The sequence below is a fragment of the Peromyscus maniculatus genome, chromosome 11, assembly GCF_049852395.1.
Source record: "Peromyscus maniculatus bairdii isolate BWxNUB_F1_BW_parent chromosome 11, HU_Pman_BW_mat_3.1, whole genome shotgun sequence".
Lineage (NCBI taxonomy): Eukaryota > Metazoa > Chordata > Mammalia > Rodentia > Cricetidae > Peromyscus > Peromyscus maniculatus.
In genome coordinates this window covers 48,418,446-48,427,846 of record NC_134862.1, presented here as the reverse complement: position 1 = coordinate 48,427,846, position 9,401 = coordinate 48,418,446, and the positions used below count along the sequence as shown (strand labels likewise).

Genomic DNA, 9,401 nt, shown 5'->3' with positions numbered 1-9,401 from the left:
TTCACAGCGCTGTCTTGATTTCACTTGCATCAGTATTGAGTCTCATATCCCCTTCAAGGGCATGCCAGTGACCTAAGGAGCAGCCCCAACTGGAGAAGACCTAATAAAGAGTCAATGACTTTCCATCCGGGGGACCAAACTTTCAGTATGTAAGCCTACAGGAGACATTGAGATTCAGTGTTTAGTATCAATTTTTTTGAAAATTATTTTAGTTTGTGTGTATGGGTGTTTTGCCTGCATGTATGTCTGTGCACCATGTGCATGCCTGGTGCCTACGAAGACCAAAAGAGAGCACTGGGTCCCCTAGAATTGTAGTTGCCAATGTTTGTGAGTTGTCATGTGGGTTCTAGGAATCAAACCCAGGTCCTCTAGTAGAACAGCCAGTATGCTTAATGATTAAACCATCTCTCCACCTCCAATGGGATCAATTATTTATAAGGTCTATGAATTTTACTGAAGAGTTGAAGATGACTTAAGAAGATCATGCCTCTCTCTATTTAGTGTCTTCTTTGAACTCTTTCTCTCGTTCCTCCCTAACTCTTCTAGAAACAAACAAACAAACAAACAAAAGAATCTACTTTCATCATGTTCTGAGGTCAGGTTCACCACAAAGGGGACACTACAGGCCTCAAATCCCTGACTGACCATATCAATCAATCTTCCCAACAAAGGCTTCTCACTAAAATGATTCCCATTCTAGCCAATAAGTTAATGAAAATATTTTCATGCTTTAACATATTTTTATCTTAAGTTTCCACAGTTTAAATTGATAACTATTTTCTTTTAACTCATTGAATGTTCTAATCACACTCATGATGAACCAAAATTAAATTGGAATTTTACTCTAGAAAAACTTGACCTTGTCAATAGTGATTTACCAGAAGCACAAATTTTCCTATTCTTCCAAAGATAGCATCCCACTCTTTCCCCAGGCTACGCCTTCTCATTTCTATACATGGCCTTCTTAAGCCACAGACCTAGCAGAGGTCATAAGGCACAGATTCCTGAAATTCCCGCTCTTCCACCCACAGATTAAGTCATACCTGTACCTACACCCACCTCTTCCTGTCTGGTCTCAGGGCTAATTCCGGCAGCTGTTCTTGTGACAGTTCGCAATCACAGGGACTGACTCTTAGATTTGCTGCTGGCATCTCCTCATCCGTCTCCTCATCAGTACCATTCCCGCCTGCCACCTCATGAGGTAAACCTCATCTCGTCGATCTCTATTTAGCTAAGTAATATTGGTTGACCCTGGGAAGTGCATGTGACCCATATCAGGCCAAATCAGATCACACTTTGGAGTTTTTTTCCTAGTAATTAAAAGCATGGGTTTTCTTTTTCAAGGTTTGTAACCTGGATGTAGAGAGCACTGGAGTTGCAACAGGCTACTAAAAGAAAAAGCTCAGCCAAGAGGAACAAAAGAGGACCAGCAGAGGAATGGAGGGACACTGGCTCAGGGGACTTCAGCGGTGACTAAAGCCAGAAATGTTCTCAGATGCTGGGGTGCATTAGCAATGGACAGTGTTCTGCACAAGTCATTTTCATTGTATTTGTTTTCCTGCCACTTTCACAGCAAACGTCTAATGCTTCTTACCCTCCATTCATTCTTAGCCTCAGTAAGCTGTCCTCCAGTCTTCCTGAACTATTGGAAGTTCTGTCACTAAAGTCACCTATTGTCGGCTGCTACTCCACTTGTCTGTACAATAGGAAAATACTGGTTAATCGCTCCTCATTTCAAAGTTCCTTAATCCTTTGAACTCCATTTAATTGTTAATCAGCTTTCCTATTTTTTTACATCTGTTTTTCTTCTTTCTTTCCTCAAATCTTAATCCTAAACAGAGTTTCATTGCTGCTTTATTGCTTAAATATGCAGCCATTTTTTTTGTGTGTTTCATCCACTGTCAAAAACTTACCAATTATATGCTATTTTTATTGTCAGTATATCTCATTGTTAAGTCCTTTGGACTCCATTCTCCTAAATACTTTCTGACATCCTTAACTGAAAATATGTAACGTAGCAAGCACCATCATCCTCCAAAGGCTGACCTACCACTTCCCTCTCTTTTCCATTCCCCTAACGTTTCTGTATTTATTGTCATGCAACAGCATCACCACAACACCCAAACTTCAGGTTACTCTCTACCAGCTTTCACACTCTCCTCTTTTCTTCTCTCTTTCCTTTTAGTCACCTCCTAATTTATCGCCTGGAAAAATCCTAGTGTAGTTTTCTTATCACAAAAACAGAGATGCTTGTAATGTTTGCTGGGCTGAAAAATTCCACATAACTATCTAGTTAGATGGATTTTGACATACATTATGCCTTAAGTAAACTTAAATTAGTGTCATGTACTTATTGTTCAAGGAAATATTGTATAACCTCTATACCTAGTGGCTTTAAAGAAACGACCATTAATTTTGCTCATGAATCCGTAACTGGGTAGGTTTCAGAGAGGATGGCTTATCTCTACCCACTGTATCATCAACTGGAGTGGCTGAACTGGTCTGGAGAGTTCAGCTGTAAAGGGGCTCACTGGGTGGCTGGCTGGCTGGTGTGGGTGTGTTTGAGTGATAATACCCAGAGACCTCTCCTTATCTCCACATAGGCCTCTCTGCATGTTAGATTGTCTCACAGCATGAAGGATAAACACTCCGAGGGAGAAAATGGATCTCATCACAAACAACCCACAGGTCAGGAAGTGGAAACTGTGAGTTCCCTTGGCCCACACATTGGCCAATGATCACTTCTCTCATATTGTTGTTGAGGCAGTCATAGAAGCAGATTCAAAGAGATGGGACAGAATACTTCTCAACGGGTAGAATGTCAAAAAATTGGGACTGCCTCCCCACTGCAGCGCTCCTCCTCCATGTTGCCACCTTCATTTTTTTCTCATGAGGAATCTGCATTTTAACAGCTCCCTCCCATGATTCCTCACACAAAGTAAACTTTGAGATCTGCTCTTCTGAACTCAGATTCACCAAAACTGGCTCCATGTTTTATATAATAACCTGGAAATCAAAACCTCTAGCCGGCATCCTCTATTTTTCTGGATCATTCCCTTAGCTGTTCTCACTTTAATTGGTCTTGGTATAATGGGACCCCTCCCCCTCTTCATCGTCTTTATCTTCACTCAGTTTTACTTTTGTTTAGCTCAGATTTACTAAAAACGGTTAACTTTACCGTATTCATTTGTTTAACCTTCCCAACAACTCCGGGCGGCAAATACTTATTTCAGTCCTTCATGCTGGGATGTTTGACTCCCTTTCCCACTTTACCATGTTGTTTACAGTTCTTCCTCAGCCACCCGACAGGAACAGCAGTTTTTGCTACAGTCACCAATCGTCTCAAGCCACTCAGTCCCGAGTACCCACTGTGTTAGCTGCTCTGTGGGCAGCATTCATGCTTTCACACTCTTCCCTCACTAACGTCACTATTTTCTTGGCTTACATGGCCTCACCCTCTCTGGGCTCTTCTCTTTCTTTATCTGTGACTGTTCTTTACACCCTGTGCCTGGTACCTCCTCTTCTTCCTCAACCTGAGGCATGGAAGTGTCTCGGGTGTGTCCCACAGCCTTCCTGCTCGTGTGTCATCTGTTCCTATGCGATGCCACCTCCTTTCAGTTTCCGTCTGAGTGCTGATTAAACCACAGACGAGCTGCTCTGAGGGAAAGTCACTCAATGCAGCTAATTAATTGTCCGTAAGTGTCTGCCTTCAGCAGCACTGTTCGAGACATTACAAGCACAGGGTGACCCGGGTATACTTTTTAAACTTGAGATCAGGCTCACTTGTTTCAAGTTTTTGGCCCCTTTCTTAGGGCCAAATATGGAGACATTTCTGTAAAGATAGCTTTAGTTGTATAGACATACTAATATTATATAACAAGTATGAAGCATGATATATGGCTATTATGTCCCATTTTTATCATGCTAAGTACTAGCTATGTGTAGCATTTAATCTTACCTCTGTGTACAAAATTGGCATCATCCACCTTGGTTACCAGTTGAGGAAACGGAGGCTCACAGAGTTAGGTAAGTTTTCTCAAGTCCTAACACTGATAATGGAAGTGTAAGGGTTCAGACTCAGGCCGTGTGACTGCAGGGCGCATGCTTGTTTCTATCCCTGTGATAACAGTTTCAGTTCACAGCACCATTCTGCCGGCTATTCTCCGTGCCCTTTCTTTACAACAGAGACTGGTCCTGTGTATATTCCTCTCTTGCAGGGTGGAAACCGCTCAGAGTCCTGCAGAAACTTTCTGATTCTAAGCTCGGCCAGCAGAGGAAGCTCTAGAGAGGCAGTCTGGGTGTCTGAACTCCCAACTAACAGACGAAGGAGGGGGAGCTTAGGGCAGTCACTACCTAGGGGTCTGGTTCAAGGAGAAAGGCATCACTTCTATCTTTAAAAAACTATATATATGTGTGTGTGTGTGTGTGTGTGTGTGTGTGTGTGTGTGTGTGTGTGTGTGCTTGAGTGTGTACACAAGAATATAGGTGCTCTGTGGAGACCAGCACATGGCATCGAGTCTCCTAGAGCTGGAATTAGAGGTGATTGTAAGTCATCTGACATGGATGCTGAGAATCAGACTCAGATCCTCTGCCACAGCGGTATGTGCTTTTAATCATCTCTTCACCCACCCCAACTTTTTATTTGTTTTTTGAGGCAGTCCATGTAGCCCAGGCCTGCCCCTAACTCACTATGTAGATGAGGATGACCATGAACTCTTGATCCTCCTGCCTCCACCTCCCAAGTGCTAGAATTACAGGTGTATGCCACCATACTCAGCTTCCTATTTTACATATTTGATTATGTATAAAATTTCATTTTAATAATAGTAATAAGGAAGAATTCTCATTTTGTTAACAGTTTGGAAAATCATTCTATTATTTCACCAGGTCCTTTCATGAAAAACCATACCTAATCTATTTTTTTCTGAAGCCAGAGAAGGCAGTAAGGGACACCTTCATTGAAGTATTGAATGTGGCAAAGCCATTTTCTTCTTCTTCTGATCATTGGAAGAAGAAAAATTAATCATAGTAACCCTCCGCTTAACAGTTGTGGAAGTTTAATGCTAAATTCCAGCTCAATATGGACCACACAGTTTACTTGTCTCAATTCTGTTCTCTTTAGTTTCAGCCACCCATTCCAGGTGTCCCTGTGCTGGTCTAGATATTTTTGGGGTTTTCTTTCCTTCTTTCCTCCTTTCCCCCATCCTTCCCCCCATCTCTCCCACCTTCTCTCCCTTCCTTCCTCCTTCCTTCTTTCTTTTTTCCCTCTCATTTTTTGTCTTTCTGAGACAGGCCCTCACTCTTTAGCCCAAGCTGACCTTGAACACATGGTAATTCCCCTGCTTCAGCCCTCCCAAGTGCTGGAACTAGAGGCATAAATGGCCAGCTCTAGCTTTACATATGTTTTCAGTAAATGCCCCAGATCCTTTGTGGAACACAATTTTATTTAACCATAGACAATGCATATGAAACATTTATAAGACATAAGTGTAAATGAACGACCACAAAGAGACAAACCTGATTCATAACCTAAACAAAGACTGTTTTTCAGCCCAGCTATATTCTTCTCTGATGTGCTAAAGTATAGATTGAGAACTAGAGTGAGATCAGCCAGTCCTCATTTTCTGTCCGTGGCAACAGTCCATGGAAAGCAAGGCAAGCGGGGACTAGTGTAGTGAGCTGGGAACTCTGTTTGGTCCAGAGTATGGACATACGCTATTCTAATAATACTCTCGGTGGCACCTGCACCAACTGTGCATATACGCACCACGCTGAACAACAGAGTAAGTTTCTCTTCCTCTCTGTGACCATGGACCTTGGAGAGTGTCTATTCAAATGCATTCCCAATATGTCCCTGTCAGATGGTAAGATCCAGCCCAAACTGAATTTTCTTGTTTTCATAGTAAGGGAAACATATCTTGAAGCAAAATTTAAGGAGAATCCCCTGTTTCTATCTTATGCCTGTGCATAATTGGAAGTGTATGTGATTAATGAGGACACTATATGGGAGTGTCTGGGGAGAGGAAGGGAAGGGAGAAATGTAATTAAATTATAATCTCCATGTAATATAATAAAAAGAAGTAAACGTCTACTGAGCATGATTGGAAGGGACATGCTCAGTAGAAAAATGATCATATGACCTAATCCAACAAAACAGAAATTACCCCTAGCAATCAAACTCCTCCTTATCTTGAACCCCATAAAAGAAACCCCCAAGCAATAACGGGGGGGGGGCCCTCAAACAGCTTCCTTCGTGTGGCCTGCTGTTCCTTTGCAACATTCTGATCTTTGTATTCACTTTAAATAAAGTTTCCTCACTAGTTGGCCGGACTGTGTAGGTCTTTATCTCAATCCTTTGGAGAAGAGGCCAGGAAGCTCAATGGCCAGACCTGACCCTCTGCGATTAGGGAGGACTTAGTACTCTGCCCTATGCTCATTGATTCAGGAACACTGGAATTTCTCAGACATAAAGACATCAAGAGTGCTTGCTACTTAAAATTTTAATTTTTTACAAAGAAAGAATTTTATCCTGTGGATTTCCATAATCAGCTTTATTTGATATGTGTACATATCAAGTATGTAAGTACTTAGGAATAGCATGTCCCTAGGTAAAGTAGTTGCTTACGATTTTGAAAGGACCAAGTTCAAAGTTCAGACTTGTAGGTTTACTTAGATAACTTGTAGAGTTGTACAGAAAATGACTAGGAAAAGGTACACAATAATAAGATTTTAAAAGAGTAAATTGGAAGTGGAATTCAATCAGCTACCAAGTGTTTCCTGAGTACTTACTCTATGCAAGGCAGGTTTGTGGGTTCAGAGAAACCCAATGAGAAACTCAAGCAAGGTCTCTACCCTTTCACTCAGCTTATCGCCTTTTCAACCCCACACATATTCTTGTTGTAAAAAAGGATACACCTCCTTTGAAAATTCACTTGTGTACCTAAACTTTAGGGTGAGAGAATACGTCTGGTAAGAATGATCAGGAGAAGACAATGTCATTGATATTCTGAAAGAAATCACAACCCCTTCCACTATCCTGGAGGAGATGCCCCGATGGTCTCACACTGGGTATCTTACTGCTTCCACAGACATCACTGAGAATTTCTTTTGAGAATCTTCATTTTCTCAGAGGTGTATTGGACAGCTTATTGAAGCAAACATGCTTTTAATAATGTAAATATTTAAAAAGAAAACACAGAAGTCTATTTTTTTTAAAGTGGAAGTCATCTTTTAATGATCAGCATGGATAAAGGACTGAGCAGCTGCATACACACTCGGGGATGTATGGGAAGGGCATGGGGAGTAGAGCTAGCGTTATGAACTGAACGAGGAAAGAACCTAAAAGTAGTTCCCATGTAAGACAAAGGGCATGTCCTCTATAGAAGAAACGATTTCAATGAACTATGACATTTATGCCTTGGTTTTGCAGCAGTACTAATTTTTAAAAAATGACTTTGTAGTCTTTTCTCTTTCCAGTTTTTAAAACATATTCCCCAACAAAATAAATAATTAAAGTATAGATGAACTGTCAAAAGGGAACATTATTTTAATGCAACATTAACATTTTGGTAATTAACATGGAAGTTAATGCTTTTAGCAGATGTAACAACATTAGACTTGTAAATTTTAATTAAAGTTAATGGTTCATGATAGCTGTAGGGAGTAGGCATCCTCCATGGATACTGAAAGCATGTCTAACGCGATTAGAAATGCTAATTGTAGGAAAAGGAACAGTACTGGCAATGCCTGGTCTCCATTTCTTGCAAAAGTCAGTAACTTGAAAATCTTTCAAATGAGAAAATTGCAAGTAAAGAGAAGTTTACAGGAGAACCACTGTTGATGATATTTCAAAGATTTAAGCAGAGAGAACAAACTTGATGCATTCTTTCTTTCCTCTGAGTAACTATGTGAGGTAATTCCAAGCAGGTGATGAAGATTGTCTTGGGGTTTCTATTGCTGTGATACAACACCATGACCAATATCAAGCTATGGAGAAAAGAGCAGCTTTCATCTTAGAACTCTCAGGTCACACTCCGTCCCTAAGGGAAGGGAAGGCAGGGGCTCCAGACAGGAACCTGGAGACAGGAACTGATGCAGAGACCATGGAGGAGTGCTGCTTATTGGGTTGCTCTTCATGGCTTGCTCAGCCTGCTTTCTTATAACACTCATGACCTCCTGCCTAGGTGTGGCCCTACCCATAGGAAGCTAATCCTAACCCACATCAATCATCATCCCTCTCAAAAATGCACCACAGGCTAGCCCACAGGCTAATCTAGAGGGGACATTTTCTCAGTTGATGTTCTCCTTTCAAAAATGACGCTAGCTCGTGTCAAGTTGACATAGGACAACCAGCACAAAGGTGTTTAGAAATTTTCAAATGGGAATGAGTGCTCAATCTTTGTTTTTCTCTGCATCTTCTGATGTGGAGTTTCTTTCCCAAACTGTTCAGCTGGCTCAACCTTCTTGATCTCTTTCAAATCCATGACTAAATATTTTTCTCCATTAATCATTGTTACGTGTGCATATGTACATTTCTAAACACAACCTGCTCAGTCTGTACAAAGTTACATGTATGTATATGATTTCAGGGCTGACCATTTGGTATTAGATAACCAAGTGCTCTACCCTGGGGAAGACTATTTCCACTATTCTTAGCATTCCTTAGTTGCTCATGGTCTTTCCCCTGTTCACTCTGGCATGTTTATTGTTGTTCTCCTTGTTCATCTTCTGTTTAGGCATGCATGCTGGTGAGGCTTTACAGCTGTAGATCTGGCATTCCTAGGAGACACAGTTTCACAGCAAGCTCCCTGATCCTCTGGCTCTTACAATCTTTCAGTCTCCACCTCCTGCCCCTCCTCAGTGTTCCCTGAGCCTTAGATATGGGAATTATTTGTAGATGTAGTCTTTGAGACTAGACTCTACAAGACTGCGTTTTGATTGGTTGTGGTTTTCTGTAATGGTCTCTGTCATAATGAGAAGTTTCCTTGGTGAGGGGTGAGAACTGCATAGCATAATCTATAGTAAAATTTTAATAAAATGACCAAAGTGGCTACAGGCAAGCGGTTTACATTCAATCTATAGATATCTAGAATCTCTCTGTTTATGAATGAATGTCATGATGCTTCTAGTATTTTCCAAGTACCTTTGCTTTCACTTATAACTAATTATAGCCACTAATTTTAAACTATTTACTATATATTTTTGCAATTCAAGGGCACATTTAAGGCAAATCAAAGATCTATCTGTTCCCCAGAATGTAAACAAACTCCTATCTACCGTGTTAAAACAGAACTTAACAACAGTAAGGATTCAATAAACATTAGTTGAATGAACTTGATTTTCTTAAATTAGTATAAACTTGTAATGAATGTAAGTATGCATTTAGCATTATTATATAATTT

The 9,401-nt window shown here is 40.8% G+C and overlaps 1 long non-coding RNA gene across 1 annotated transcript in view; it reads left to right on the top strand.

Annotated features, from left to right (window-relative positions):
* The first annotated feature begins 2,607 nt into the window (after nucleotides 1-2,607).
* LOC143267794 (uncharacterized) overlaps nucleotides 2,608-9,401 on the top strand; it is a 36,752-nt gene continuing 29,958 nt past the window's right edge. Inside the window, exon 1 of the long non-coding RNA XR_013043299.1 lies at nucleotides 2,608-2,688. This is a non-coding gene — a long non-coding RNA (uncharacterized LOC143267794). The remainder of the gene's footprint in view (nucleotides 2,689-9,401) is intronic.